Genomic DNA, 16350 nt, shown 5'->3' with positions numbered 1-16350 from the left:
ATTGCATCAATTTCTCCATCCTTTTGTGCGCCGTGTCCAGGTCCGTTTGCGCCTCCTCGACTTCGGTCATCCTCCTTTCAGCCATATCATGCCGCTCCGCATGTTTATCTAGCCGTTCCGCCATCCGGTCCATTCTGTACGACATCGCGTCCATTTTAGAGCCCATGGCGGAGATGCTGGCCTGTATTCCTTGCTCCATGGAAAGAAGCATGGATTTAATATCTCAGTCTGCGCCCCCAGCCACCTCCGAGCACGGCGTAGGGGCTTCTTCTGTTGATGGACTCTGCTGTAGCAAGTGTTTCTGGGAAAAAGGCAGCTTGCTTTGCGTTCTATCGCCTTTGCCCATCTCGCCGTTGGTGTTGCACTGTTCCAGCGAGGAAATGATCGTTCCGTGAGGTAGGTCACCAAGCAGCCAGCTGTCGGCCCCAGCACTTCGTCCCTCGTTACTGCGCCTCAGGCCGTCTCAGAAAAGGGGGGGAAACTCGGAGGAGGCCCCGTGCAGCCACCAAGAGGTCTCAGGAGCCGGGCGGGTCGCCAGCCCAGGGCAGGCCCGGCGTAAGCCACGGACCAGGGATAGCCCAGGCCACCACCCAGACGTTTCTTTGAATAGCGGCTCGACCCCGAGCAAGTTCTCAACCTGGGGGGGGGGGGGGGGGGGGACACGAGCACCGTCCCTCCTCCAATCGTCCCTGCGGTGAAGTGTCCAGAGGTGTGCTATATGTCGGGTGCGACAGCGCCCTCCACTACTAGAGCGCAGTGCCCCCGAGGTCCGCCTTCCCCAGCTGTTAATGGCGCGCAGTCAATCTGGCCAGGGGATCGCCTCCTTACTTGGGTTTGCTTAAAAACATTGCAATCCAGGCCGGCGTCCGCTGTGTTGGGCCTCCCAAGCCGACCCCGGGTCTGCAGCCAGCCGACTCCCACTGGTCCGACGTCCCCACAGCAGCCAGTGTCAATCGCCGCCCGTCGACGAGGTGGGCAGGGAGTAGGAGCTGCACGGGGGGGCTCCGCTTCAGCAGTCCACAACACTCAGTGCCTCCACCACCTGCCGGAGCGCTCCCAGCAAATTCCGTGCGCCGGGGGAGGGTGTTACCAAACGACCGGCTCAGAGCATCTCCCGCAGCCGCACGTCGCGTGACGCTGCCCAGGCTCCTACCGCACTCGAGTCCGCGTCTTTTCGGCCTGCCACCACGGGGCCGCCGCTGGAGCTCCGCGACAATCAGCCACCTCACTTTCGCCGCTGCCGAGGCGTCCGCTCGTTCCTCCCGACACGAGCAGTACAGGGACGCAGGAATTTGGCCTCAAACGTTGCTCTGCATGGGTTTGGTAAGGATAAATTATCAGTGCACGGCGGAGCCGCTGGATCAGGCAACCATCTCGCTTGCCAGCTAGCTCCGCCCCCTCTGTGCTCCTCTTTTTACTGAGCTAGGTTTACAGAAATATGTTAGTTTAGTGAAAAATCCATTATGTACCTCCAGCAGAAGATTAAGGGGAGATCCATTCAGGGTGGCTGCCTCAATACCCTCTATGGCCCCTGCCAGATCTTCCTCAAGATTATCAATAATGTCCTGTAGATCTGCAACTTGGCCCCATTTGAGATGGTGCTCATCATTTGCCAGAACTGAATCTGGAGGGGTATTACCCTCATAAGAATTAACCACTTTGTGTGTACCCAGGTTAAATGTTGCGGTCAGGGGATTGTGGTCGCTCTCAATACGAATCACTACCTCCATATCAACGAGAGTAGACCACATCTTCAAGGGGACTAGTAAATAGTCAATATTACTTGCCCTAATACCACTGTCGAAAGTTTCTTTTCCCATTTTATCCGACAATGTGCGCCAATTGGCTGCTCGGAGCTCCATTTCAATACATAGGCCCTTTAACTGTATTGCGGCCTCCGTCCATTTTCTAATGGGTTTAGTGTCGAGCTGAGGAACTCCCCACCTGGCATCCTCATCCTCAGTTAAATGTATGTCGTCCAAACCTAGGGGTTCAAAAGTAGTGTTAAAGTCACCAGCAATTAGTGTCAATATATTGGGGGGGGCGCCTGAAGTAATTTCTCCAGTTCGACTACAACTTCAGATTTCTTTCCTCCCTAGAGCCCCCTTGCATGAACATTATAAATATCGATTACTAAGTTAGCAGGGAAACTAAACCTAACCCCAAGAATTACTTGCAACTGAGAGCAATTGGGTTTGACATTTTATGGACTGCCTAACCAACATCACTAAACCCCCATAGGACGACCATGACTTTTCTTAATAGCCGGCACAAAGAAGTTCAAGTATCCTACTCTAAACATTGGTTCAACCGTCCACACCTCTTGAAACAAACAAATATCAAAGCAATCAATGAATTCTGCCCAAGCCTGGGAATTTAGTTTTGACCCCAGTCCCGCAACGTTCCATGAGACCAACGCTGTGTGACATAGAGGTCCATCAGATGTTGCGTCCAATTCGCCCCTTAAGTGGCAGCCCCCTGTGCCAAGATGTACATTATTGTACTTGCCCAAGAGCAGATCTACATTTGGCACCACAATAGTGATATCACATGTATTACTTTGGCCAGTTTCAGCCTCCCCTACTTCCCTAGTTTTTGAAGTAGACTCTTGACCTATACTGGTCTCTGTCCCCTCCCTTGTATCCCCTACTCTGCTACCCAGGGTAAACCTTTGCAGTTCGTACTGTCAATCACAGTCCCCTAACCCCTACAAGGCCTGGAATCTGTTAAACAACCTTACGTTCCCTATAGGACAAGGGTTTGGTACAAGTCCATTTGGGAACATATCCCTCTCACAGGAAACTGGAATCGGGGGGCCATAAAAATAAGCTAAGGGTAGAACGTGTATCCCATTTGGCTGATCATTATGGGGCCAATTACAGATGTAATTTACATATTTCTGATCTCTAAAATTGATAACAATGCAGTCTCCTGCCACCTTCTTGCAGCCCTTGCCTATCCAATTAACTCTCCTAACCCCTAGTATTTCCACCCGCGTATTAACTGGCAGAGGACGGTTCTTGTTAAGCCAGAAAATGCATTTATGCTTTAGATCAAGGTATGATCCACGTTTTCCCTGAATTACTGGTGGAACCCCTGCCAAGAGTACCACAAAGGGGGCTGATTGGGGAGGGAGGTCAATGTAGGGTAGAGAAGGTTCATTATAAGTCCTGGGTAAGACAGACAAATTTTGCTGTCTAGCATCCAACCTGGTAATGACATCCTGATTACTCTCTTTAGTCAATGGTGTCACTCCCACCCCTGTATGGTTGGGCACCTGAGGGACATCTTTCTGGACCAATGAAGTTTGGGGCACCTGGGGGACATCTTTACGGACCAATGAAGTTTGGGGCGCCCCACTATCCTGGCGTTCATTTCCCACCCCTGTCGAGGCAGTGGGTTGAGAATTAGTAGTGTGCACCTTATCAGTAGCAAGGGGCCCAACCCCCTGTCCTGAACCAGCACCACTATTAGAACCAGTTGAGCCATGGGCTACAGGCGTTTTCGCTCAGGCAATGTGACCACTGTGCCTTGGACCTGCCTGTTTCTGAGTTGTTACCAAGTTCAGCTCAATGCACACTAGTCTATTTTCAATGGAGTCCAACTGCTCATGCAATGGGTGACACATTTTCTTAAAAGTACTCTCCAGTCTTTTCCAAAATAAAGGTCCGAAGTCCAAATCTGTCTTCTCCCCCCTGGTATCCAAATGGCTTTCCTGCCCATTTTCGTCGGCCATGCCATGTTGTGCCGGGCTATTTGGTGTAGTTACTGCTGGGTCATCGACAGGGACAATATTTTTACATGACCTTGCTTTTTTCCCTCCAGCATTAGTTTGCGGCCCAGGACGCTTCCTTTTTGCCTGCGCCCTTCCCTTCGGCTGGATCATAGTTGGTTTTACTTGCCCAGCTGATCTAGTTTTAATATTTGATGAAGGTGCTCTCCCTGTGTCATTTACAGGTGTTCCGTCTCCTATCGAATTTTCACATATATTCAGGATGGTTACTGCCTGAGGCGAGAGGTTAGTTACCACCCCCAACGGAGGAAGCCTGCCCTGAGAGTCGGTATGTGAGTGTATCGGAGATCTGGCTCCTGCCAGAGGTCCCAGCGAAGACCTTTTGTGAAAAGATGTGTCCAAGGATAGTCTTTTCTCAGTTAATTCAATATCCTTAGCAAGTGCAGTAGATACCCTAATGAGAAAGTTATCTAAGGTTCCCGTTAATGATCCGCCCGTAGATTTCCTATTGCTTGGGCCAACATCTGGTGGAGTAGCCATCCTTAGTTAGTACTGGATGTTACTCAGTGCAATCAACAGATAGTAAGAATAAATGTCACACCACTTTATTGTATGACAACACTGACCTTTTAGATGCAGCAACAGATCTCAGAGGGGTGGCCCGTCCCGTCCTTAACCGGTCTTGAACGGGCTTAAACGGGCCCGCCCTTGGCCCAGGCTTCGCCCGGCGTCCCGCGAAGCTGGGCTTAGCTCTGCTTATGTGCGCCTCCTGGCGCTGGCGCGGTGTCAGCAGAGCGCGCCGCCGCTGAGGCTCCCGGGGCGGCGGCGCGGTTTGACAACGTGCTGATGACTCCTGGCGATGGCGGCGCCCGCCCGGGTAAGTTGTAGCTTTTGTGGTCTCCTTTTCTTATAAATATACATACATTAAACAGCTCCCAGATGTTACAATTCAATGTTCAAGCTACTAAGTCTTATCTTGTGGTTTATGTTTTCAAATTGCATTTTGTAAAATCATTTTATTACAACCATTTTACAAAAATTCTTTCCATGACATTTTTTTATTAGAATGGAGATGCTCTAGTAGCCAATTGAAATGTAGCAATCTAGGCAACCAGAACGAACTAAATCAATGTGAACAGATACCATGAAGGGAACTAGGCTACAACAACAATATTGGTTAAAAAGATTCCACAGTTTATTAAAAATTGACACAAAACTTACAGTATCATATTTCAGAATTAATATGCAAAAAAAATATATATAGTTTATACATTAAAAGATTATTAAACACCATACACAAATCAAATTACATATAAAAATACAGATAAAGTTAAAAAGAGAGAGAGTGGCAAGATATTTCTCTACGCGCGTTTCGGCGAACCCGCGCCTTCTTCTGGAGCAGCCTCGAAAATTTCTAAAGAAATAAATTTGCATAAAAGAGAAAATTACATACAGTAAGTAAAAAAGTATAACTTTTTTACTTACTGTATGTAATTTTCTCTGTTATGCAAATTTATTTCTTATTAACCAATATTGTTGTTGTAGCCTAGTTCCCTTCATAGTATCTTTTCACATTGATTTAGTTCGTTCTGGTTGCCTAGATTGCTACATTTCAATTGTTTACCTTTCCCTGGTCTAGGAACCGTATCTCCATGAACTCAGGGGGTCCTTGTTAAATATATGCTACGATGCTCTAGTAGCCATCCATTTAATTATCAAGAGTGAATTATAATTCAAAGTGCCATTATTAAACTGGCCTTTGCCAGTGACATATTATAAAGTGCACACATTCACAGTTTCAAAGATTGTAAAGTGTAAACTGTGTTCACCCCTTGATAAAGTGCTGCTGCATCAATAATTATCAGCATTCATTTCATACAGTGCATGATCTCTTTCATATTCATTTTGCAATCATTGTATTGGATTAACTCTGCAAAAAAATATACTGTACAAAAAATTTATAAAATATATAAATACATTAGACGAATCCCAAATTTCAAGAGTCACGGTAGGAACTACATGTACATCTAATTCCGCATCCAAGTTGTGTCCCATTGGTATTTTAGTTCCCATTAGAATTATCAATCTAGATTTCATTTTTCTCATTAATATTTCTCTGTCACCTCCAAAGTACTGAAGATTTCTCGTCTCCCCTTGATGTTCTTCCCAGAAGTGTTTTACAATGGGGTATGAGTAGTTTCTAATGGCTTGTAGATGTTGCAGAATTCTTAATTTAACTTTGTTAATAATACTTCCCACATAGGGAATTTTAGGACATGAATCACAAAATCAGCATTACTGGTAATGTGTTCTTTTATCCTTCGTTTTTTCCATTCCGCAATTTATATTCCTTTTGGTTTATTCCATGTTCACAGGCCTTGCATTGAGCGCATTTCCAGAAGCTTGGTTGATTGAGCCAGCTCATTTTATTACCTGTTTCAATGGAGACATGACTCTTGGTAGAATATCTCCCAGCAAGACAGTCTTTCTACAGGTTATGTTTGGATAATCCATCAGATTTTCAGTCAGGCATTAATCAGATCTTAAAAACCCTTCAATGTTTTTGCATTATTTGTTTTATATCCTTGTTATGCTTGTTATCGATAATCAGTCAAGTTTTCTCTTCACTGTTCGGTGTTGCTTTCTTTGGTACCAATAATTCACTTCTTGATTTCATTGATGCTTCTTTCATGGCTTCATCCATTACTGCAGGTGATTATCCCCTCACAAGGAATCAATTTTCAATTCACTTATTTAATCTTTAAAGTCCTTGTCCTCTGAGCAGTTTCTTCTACCTCTTAGCACTTCCCCATAGGGGAATACTCCACCGTAGTTTTTCAGGATGCTCACTATTTTCATGTAAAATACATGGAAATACTTAGGGTGGACGAATTCAATCAAATAAACATGTGTTTGAATTACTAAGGTGAGCGTGGTGTGCTTCTGTGCTAATGTCCATGAGGAAGGGTCGTTATTGGCCCCGAAACGCGTCGGACTTTATATATATATATATATATATATATATATATATATATATATATATATATATGAGAGCACAGGATTCCCTCTCTCCAGCTCTGCGTACGCGGTCAAAGCCTCCACGCCAACCACAGGAAGGAAAAACGGACCACCAATCTAGCAGGCAAATATTGTTTATTGCAGTTCACAAGCCATGTACCAGCGACGCGTTTCGAGCACGGATGCCCTTGCTCACGCTGCAGTATATATGTCACATTTTTAGGTACTTAGCCTATGGACTACATCTCCTGTTGCATAGTCTGTCCTCTCTTTCCAGTCTCCGCTCTGCTCCTACTTCCTATATACGCCCCCCTGAGAAAGCCCTTGGTGCTTGTCACCTGTGGTATTGCCATTCCTCGTGGTTATCGAACCTGGGATTCTTGCAGATTTTGAACTTGTTCTGTTCGGAATGCTAACACGCGGGCTGTTTATGCCGCGTAGAGAGCCGAGCTCGGTTCTCTGTTTCCAAATTGCTTCTTTGACCTTTGACCCAAAACTGAGAGACGCACTGGGAGAGCCGCGTTGTCCATCTGTGAGTCGCGTTAGACGCTTTCTTCTTCAGCGGCGTTTCAAGAACCTTGATATTGGATATTTGTTATCTCTATTTAGTGTACGGTGATATATGACAAAAGTTAGTAGAGCACTAACATAAAGAGCTAACAGAGGCTCTTCTCTTCTGTTTATTTTGCTTCTTTTGGGACCTTGCTTTTTGCAGTACATTTTTGGTTTACCCCAGAGCTGTTTAGAGGCTCAGATTGTTCTTTGGAGGGCGCGCAAGAGGCATTGCTTCCCTGTAGGACTCCAGGATTCTTGGAACCACGTTTGCTGAGCAGGAAGAACCAACTTTCATGAGCTAAGTAGCTTCTACTTATTTGACTCTTTACCAGTGAAGACCAAATCTTTTACACTTCAGAACCGTGGTTCATGAATAGCTCCTATTTCTTTTACCTTTACTTTATTTTTTCCTTTTTGGTGAAGTTTTCTACTTGGATGCTTGTGGCAGCTTACTTAACTGAGTGAGTTCATATACCTACTTAATTGAGCAGATACATGTTCGGGTAGGGGGTGTATTTATTAGTGTTCCTTGTTTCTTTCTGCAGGAACCAGAACACCGACCTAATGCATGGTACCTATCCTGTCGTCAAGCACTGTAGATGGTTTCTGGCTGTCAGTCTTTTATGTTTTATTTCTCCACTTTTCCCCTTCCCTGGGAGAGGTCCTCATAGGAGAGTGTACATGTTTATGACTCACATGAGTGCCGCTCCTAGGGAGAAAAGAAACTAGCAACTACATCGCTCCTGCTGTACCTGATTCATAAGGTTAGTCAATCTGCCTTGTTTTATGACAGAGTGACAAGACCACGTACTCTTACGGCCTGAGCGATGGACACCAACACAGTCCTAACATCTGTGTTGGACGCCCTTACTGCATTAAAAGTGGAGGTAGACGCAGTCAGAGGGGAGAATCACGAAATGAGGAACGAAATGAGTACCCTTAGACGTGAGGTAGCTGGAATAGCACGGTCCAGTCCCACCAGTCCTGGAGGAGCCCATTACATCAGGGACGCTACTTTACCGCCTCCGGTACAAACCCATTCCCCTATCACTCCGGGAGTGCAAGCACCTTCCACCATTCAGGTTATACAACCAGTGCAATTACCATTGGCACCCCCAGAAAAGTTCTTAGGGGATCCTAAGAAATTTGGCACATTTCTGGGACAGTGCAAGCTGCACTTTATGTGCAAACCCACTGTCTTTCCCGACGATCATTCCAAGACGGCATTCATGTTGTCGTATTTAGGAGGCAACGCGGCAAGTTGGTCATTTCCTCTGATTGATAGAAATGATCCAGTATTGGCTAATTTCGATGAGTTTTGTGAGGAAATTCATAAATTATTTGACCGCAAGGCTCACATGCTTTCCCTAGATAAGGAGCTTATCACGCTCAAACAGGGATCACAAGATCTTTTGTCCTATATAACTAATTTTAACCGTCTTGTTGTAGAAACTGATTGGCCATCCGAAAAAGAGTCTCCTTGTTCTATCAAGGATTGAGAGGAGAGTTAAAAGACGTTCTGGCTCAGGTGGTGAATATGCCTACTTCATGTGAAGAGGTTATAGATCTTACGGTACAGTTGGATCACAGACTACAGGAACGAAACGGCGATAAATATCGATATGAGGTGCATTTTCCAACGTCTAAACCTAGAGCTGTATCGGAGGGTGCCTCATCGTCTGATACTACTGAACCTATGCAAATAGGAGGAATAAGGGGTCCCTTGAGCCCAGAAGAAAGAACTCGAAGACGAAATCTAAAACTCTGCATGTATTGTGGGAAGTCAGGGCACTTTATCAAAGACTGTAAATCGAAAACCAAAAGTGCAAGAATAGTACCTGCAGTTGATTATCCCTCCAATGCTTTGGGAAACGGGAATGCTCAAACAAGCTAGAGACCCCTTGTTTGAGCCAAGATGCAGAGAAAGAGGTCTATCACGCTGTAGCTAACACGATGCAACCATCTGTGCCTCACATGAACTTGTGTGTGACCTTAAAATGGCCAGGAGAAACGCCAGTGATGGTTCACGCAATGCTGGATTCCGGAGTTACGGGCAACTTCATAGACCAGCAATATGCTAAAAGATTGGGAGTCCCGTGCATTCAGAATTAAACACCTGAAGCTGTGAAAGATGTAGATGGGTCGGACTTGACATCGGGCCGGTATGTTACCATACACGCCAATTGGTCATGCAAGTAGGACAAAACCATTATGAGCATATTTCCTTTGATTTAATCGATGCTCCTCAGTTCAAACTGATCTTGGGGATGCCGTGGTTAACACAACATGATCCCGAAGTGAAATGGGCAGCTCGTACTATCACCCTCAGCTCCGACTAATGTGCTGACCATTGTACCCTCCTATGCATACATGAGGAAATCCGGATGGACACTCCTGCGAGCACTCTAGCAAGTGGCGGGAGAATATTGAGGGTCAACGCTGTTACTACTCTTCCAGAGGTCTACAGGAGATATCAGGATGTCTTCAGCGAGAAAGAAGCCAGCAAGTTGCCCCCACACAGGGAATACAACTGTGTCATAGAGTTGGAACCAGGGGCTAGTATTCCCTGTAGCAGAATATACGCCCTTACAGAGGCAGAGAATACTTATCTTCAACAATATCTGAAGAAGCTATTGGAGTCAGGATTCATACGTCCTTCTACGTCCCCTGCATCATCCCCTCCATTTTTCATCCCTAAGAAGGAAGGGGGATTGTGAACATGCATCGATTATAGAGCGATCAACAGGGTAACCAGAAAGAACAGGTACCCTCTTCCTCTGATACCCATCTTGTTGGACCAGTTAAAGGACGCAAGAATTTTCACCAAGCTTGACCTGCGGGGTGCGTATCACCTGGGAAGAGTTTGCCGTGGAGACGAATGGAAGACTGCTTTCCGCACCAAATATGGGCTCTATGAGTACCAGGTCATGCCCTTTGGCCTGTGCAACGTCCCTGCGGCTTTTCAATTCTTTATGGATGAGGTGTTGAGGGGCCTGCTGGACATCTCATGCATCGTCTATATCGACGACATTTTGATTTATTCTCCTACACGAGAAGCGCATGTTGAGCATGTAATGGAAGTGCTGGAACGGTTGCAGCAACATGAACTGTTTGCCAAATTGGAGAAGTGCTTGTTTCATACCACAGAAGTGGAGTTCCTAGGTTACGTCATCGGACCAAATGGATTAAGGATGGACCACAAGAAGATACAAGCAATCATTCAGTGGGAACCTCCCTCTTGTGTGAAGACCTTGCAGAGTTTCCTGGGCTTCGCAAACTTTTACAGGAGATTTATTAAAGACTTCTCAAGGATCATACAGCCATTAACCCATCTATTGAAGAAAGGAGCAGTCTTCAAGTGGACGGACCCTGCTGAACATGCCTTCCAAGCTCTGAAGACCCGGTTCATCACAGCACCCATCTTGCGGCATCCAGATGCCAGTCAGCCCTTCGTGATGGAGACAGATGCCTCTCATTACGCTATAGGAGGCATACTATCGCCAAGAAACCCCGAGACAGGCCAACTACCTCCTGTGGCATACATTTCCAGAGAACTGTCCTCCAGTGAAATAAACTATAGTATTACGGATAAAGGGTTGCTGGCCATTAAGAAGGCGTGTGAGGAATGGCGACACCATCTCCTGGGGGCCAGACATACTGTAGAAATCTTCACAGATCACCGGAATCTCCTTTTCCTGAAAAGCGCGAAAGCATTACACCACGCCAGTTGCGGTGGTCTTTGTTTTTCTCCGATTTTGACTTTGTAATTAAATATCGTCCAGGTCCACAAAACAGCAAGGCCGATGCTCTTTCATGACCGGAATCAGTAATGAAGGATCAAGCAACAGACATCGAAGACCCTCCCATCATTCTGCAAAGAGCCTCCTTCGAACCATCTGCTTCAGCGATCACATGTTCCTCAGATTTTCTGAAACAAGTTGAAGAAGAAATCGAAGCTGTGGATGTGCATTCCAGGATAGCCAAAGAACCTTTACAGAGAACAATGAGAGACAAATTACTCTTCAGAGACAAGCAATTGTACCTGCCTGAGAAAGAGCTACAGATTCAAGTCCTGCAATGGACTCATGATTCCTCCTTGTGTGGAAACACAAGGGAGTACAAAAGACGTTACAGACCACTTCCAGATACTTTTGGTGGGAAACGATGCGGAAGGACATTGAAGAGTACATTGACAGATGCTCTATTTGTACTCAAGCTAAGGCACAGCATCAACGAAGCAGCGGAATATTACGTCCCATACCGATACCTCCAGCACCATGGCACACGGTATCCATGGATTTCATCATGGAAATGCCTCTCAGTTTCGGCAACAACACTATCTTGGTGGTTATAGACCATCTAACCAAAATGGGTCATTTTATTGCACTAACCAAGTGGCCCACGTCAGGAGAATTAGCCGTTGTCTTCTTGCAAAATGTGGTACGGTTACACGGTGTTCCCTCTGTTCTCATTACGGATAGAGGAACGCAGTTCACTTCTAAATTTTGGAAGGCTCTGTGTGATATTATGAAAATTGATGCTCGTTTGTCTACAAGCTATCATCCGCAGACAGACGGCAAAACTGAGAGACTTAATCAAACGCTAGAGCAGTATTTAAGGTGATTTACTCTCCAGCAGGATTAGGAATGGAGAAAACTGTTGTGGATGGCAGAGTTCGCCTACAATAACGCTACTCATTCTTCTTTGGGATGTTCGCCCTTCTTTGTCTTAATGGGTATCACCCCAATTTTCTACCTTTTGAACAACCAAGCATGTCTTCCCATCCTACCATTCAAGAACACCATGCGTTCCTTACTTCTGTTGTAAAAGATGCCAAAGAGCATCTGACGGCAGCCAGAAACCGCGACAAAATACAGGCAGACAGAAAGAGAACCCCTGAGCCAGTATAGTCACAGGGAGATAAGGTATGGTTGAGGACCAAACACTTGAAATTTAAGGGGAATACTTGTTTGCAACCTAAATTTTTTGGTCCATATCCCATTGTTGCAGTGGTTAACCCTGTAGCCATGAAGTTAAAACTTCCCTCTTCTTGGCACATCCACCCTGTGTTCCACGTGTCTCTCCTGAAACCGTACGTGCAGGGTACCAGAGCTGCAGTGAGGCCTCAGCCTTTGGAAATTGAAGGGGATGTATCGTACGAGGTACGGGCTGTGCTTGTTGTGCCTTGTAGGAGGATGCCTCGGAAACACCACGGAGTTGAAGCTCTGTCCACAACTCCCCCCCACCGGTTCACTCTACACCAATGACGTATATATATACTGGTGATAAGAGATGATGCCAATGTAGGGAAAGCAGGGAAACAAAACAAGGAAAGATTGGGGAGACACAGGAATCTTAAATCCAGGAAGCGCAGAGAACTGGTTAGCACTCCCTATGGCCTCAGGACCTTCTCCTATAAATAAAGAACAATGATTAATAGAGGGTCTAGTATATCTGTGACTATGAATATTTATTGACAAGGATACTTAGTACCTGGAAACTATACACAGGGCATCTACCTGTACTTGACTTCGCTTCTGTTGTCTTCACAGAAAGTGGATAGAGTGATGCAGAGGAAAGAATACTCCTATAAGGTAGGGATATTAGGTTAACTCTCCTTGTATACTGGAAACCGATCTATATATCATGAGCAATATATAAAGGTACCTAATGCTGAGTGTGCCGTGAGAAGAATGTCTCCCTGTTTCTCCACAAGAAGTACCACACGGCTGTTATTGGTGATTCCCTAAAACATAAGCGAGACAATAAGTATCACCATAGACTGGTCATGCAGATATAGACCCCTAGGTAAATGGCCATACCTGTTTTGTCTCTTTAAATAAGGCGTAGAAGAATTCCTGGAGCTTACATGCACAATCTGTATTGCTCCTACCAAGAAACTATAAAAACTACCCCTGCTTCTAAGGCCAAATCAAACAAACCCCGTAATGAGCTGTAACAAATAACCAAAACAAAACTCCAACACCAAGCATGCACTGGAAGTCAACTTCACTCGAGTTAACATCTAAGTATGAAAGCACCTGTACTTATCTGAGTAGAAAGGTGCACGATAATCAAAGGAACGAGGTGGAACCGTAGACCTCTCCCGACGATGCTCGGACGCCAAGACTGACCCGGAAGCGATGCGCGAAAACCGGAAGGAACGCAAAGCGTCGTACCGTAACAGAGAAAGGACTTTATAGGATATTCACGCATGCGCTAGTCCTTGCGCATGCGCTCTCCAGATTCTAGCGGCTCTCGCCAACCAAGCGATTGCCAACCACGACTGTCTCGGATCGGCAGGCATGACAGTACGCCCCACCTAAACTGCCCCCAACAGGTTTGGGTTTTCCAGGATGACGTCTATGAAACAAACGCACTAACCTAGGTGCATGAATTTGACTTGCAGGCTCCCAACTGCGTTCCCCAATGCCATACCCTTTCCAATGTATGAGGTACTGCAGTCTACCTCTGCTCCTACGGGAGTCCACAATACTTTCTACCTCATATTCTTCTTCAGAAACCACAATAACAGGAGGTGGACCCAATGGCAAACGTGTACCTGGCACAACTGGCTTAATAAGCGAGACATGGAAAACGGGGTGGATTCTCATGGACACAGGGAGATCAAGCTTCATGGAAACTGGGTTGATGACTTTAGAGATAAGGAAAGGGCCAATATATTTAGGCTGAAATTTACAAGCCCCTCTCAATGCTATGTATTTAGATGACAGCCATACCTTATCTCCTGCCCTATACACAGGTTCTGGTGTTCTATGTGCATCTGCCCCTTTCTTATATTGTGTCTTGGCTTTGTCCAAATTGTCAGACACTGCATTGTGCACAGTTTGTAGATGTTGCACCAAAGCAGATACTGAGGGAGTGTTGCAGGTGATGGAAAGGGGTATAGGCAATACTCTAGGATGAAACCCATGAGACCCATAGAAAGGAGTGAATAACGTGGAGAAGTGGTGACTGTTGTTATATGTCAACTCAGCTAACCAGATGACTTTGTCCCATTCCTTCTGAGACTGGAGACATTGACATCTAATCAGCTGTTCCAGGCTTTGATTAACCCGCTCTGTTTGTCCATCCGTTTGGGGGTGGTGACTGGATGACAAACGTACTTCCACTTGTAATAACCCACATAATCGCCTCCAAAAACGTGAAACAAATTGGGTACCTCTGTCAGTGATCAAAACAAAGGGTATGCCATGCAACCGAACAATGTGCCTTAAAAATACTTGGGCAAGCTTCATTGCAGAAGGTAAACCAGGCAAAGGAATGAAGTGTGCAGTCTTAGTGAATAGGTCTACTACTACTAATACTGTAGTGTTCCCTGTACTTGTGCAAGGTAATTCCACAATAAAATCCATAGACACTGTGTGCCACGGACCTGGAGGGGTAGGAATAGGATTTAACAGACCTACTGGTTTAGTGTGAGAAGCTTTACCCTGTGCACACACATGGCATGTATTCACATATTTTTGTATATCCCTTGACATACTGGGCCACCAACAATAACGTTTCACCATTCCTAAAGTTCTCTTGCATCCTGGATGTCCTGCTAAGCCCTGTGTATGACACCATTGTAAAACTTCTTGCCTCAATGGCACTGTGGGGATATATAGACCTCCTTGTACGTAACCTAACCCGTCTTTCCATTGGGTTTCCTGATCTTTCAGGTACTCCATAGTTTGGGGGGTTTGCTGTGCATCATGCACCTCTTTCATAAACCTTTCTTCCTTACTGGCAGCCCCGATGATTCTCTTGGTGTCTACAATAGGAGGTGGTACCTCCGCTGAAGGTAAGGAATCGAACCCTAACCGTGAAAGAGCATCAGCCTTCCCATTTTTCTTCCCGGATTGGAAATGTATCTCAAAGTCATACCCACTGAAAAACTGAGTCCATCTGAGCTGCCTCATAGAAAGGGCTCTAGTTGTCTTAAGGTATTGGAGATTTCTATGATCAGTGATGATGGTAACCGTGTATCTAGTGCCTAACAGATAAGGTCTCCACTCTTCCAGTACCTTCTTTATTGCGAGCAACTCCCTTTCCCCTACAGCATAGTTCACTTCGGGAGCGGTCAGTTTGTGAGAATAAAACGCCACTGGATGTAATTCTCCTGTTTCTGGATGGACTTGTGATAAAACTCCTCCTACCGCAACCTGTGAAGCATCCACTTCTACCACAAACGGACTACCCTGATCAGGATGTCTCAGAACAGGAGCACTAGTGAAGGCTTTCTTTAGCTTTTGAAATGCTACATCAGCTTCGGATGCCATACGAAGGGAATTCCCGTTTGTAGGAGTTTGGTAATGGGTGTCACTATGTCTGAGAACTGGTTAATGAAGCGTCTATAAAAATTGGCAAAGCCAATGAACTGTTGCACTTCCTTAACTGAGGTAGGTGCAGGCCATTGCACCACAGCTTGTACCTTATGAGGATCCATTTCCAATCCATTAGATGAAATGATATACCCTAGAAAGGCTACTTGTGATCTATGGAAAAAACATTTGTCCAATTTGCAGAACAGGAAATTGTCCCGTAATCTTTGTAGGACAGTCTGTACATGAAGTATAGGTTCCTGCAATGTACTGGAATATATCAATAAATCATCTATGTAAGCGATGACATATTGATCCAAAATGTCTCTCAGAATATCGTTAATGAAATATTGAAAAGCAGAGGGGGCATTGCACAAGCCAAACGGCATCACTAAATATTCAAAAAGACCATATTTCGTGCAAAAAGCCGTCTTCCACTCATCTCCCTCCTTTACCCTTACTAGGTGATAAGCACCTCTTAGATCTAGTTTTGTAAAGAAGTTGGCAGTCTTTACCTGATCCAATAAAGAGGAGATGAGAGGGAGCGGATAGCGGTTTTTAATGGTAACAGCATTGAGGGAGCGATAATCAATACAACACCGCAAACCCCCTTCCCTTTTCGGTATAAAAAAAAGGGCTGAGGATGCAGGAGATGTAGACACCCTTATGAAACCTAAGTCCAGCATCTTATCGAGATATTCTCTCAGGTACACATTC

Source organism: Lissotriton vulgaris, chromosome 7 (assembly GCF_964263255.1).
Source record: "Lissotriton vulgaris chromosome 7, aLisVul1.2, whole genome shotgun sequence".
NCBI lineage: Eukaryota > Metazoa > Chordata > Amphibia > Caudata > Salamandridae > Lissotriton > Lissotriton vulgaris.
Note: the sequence above shows the minus strand (reverse complement) of the source record.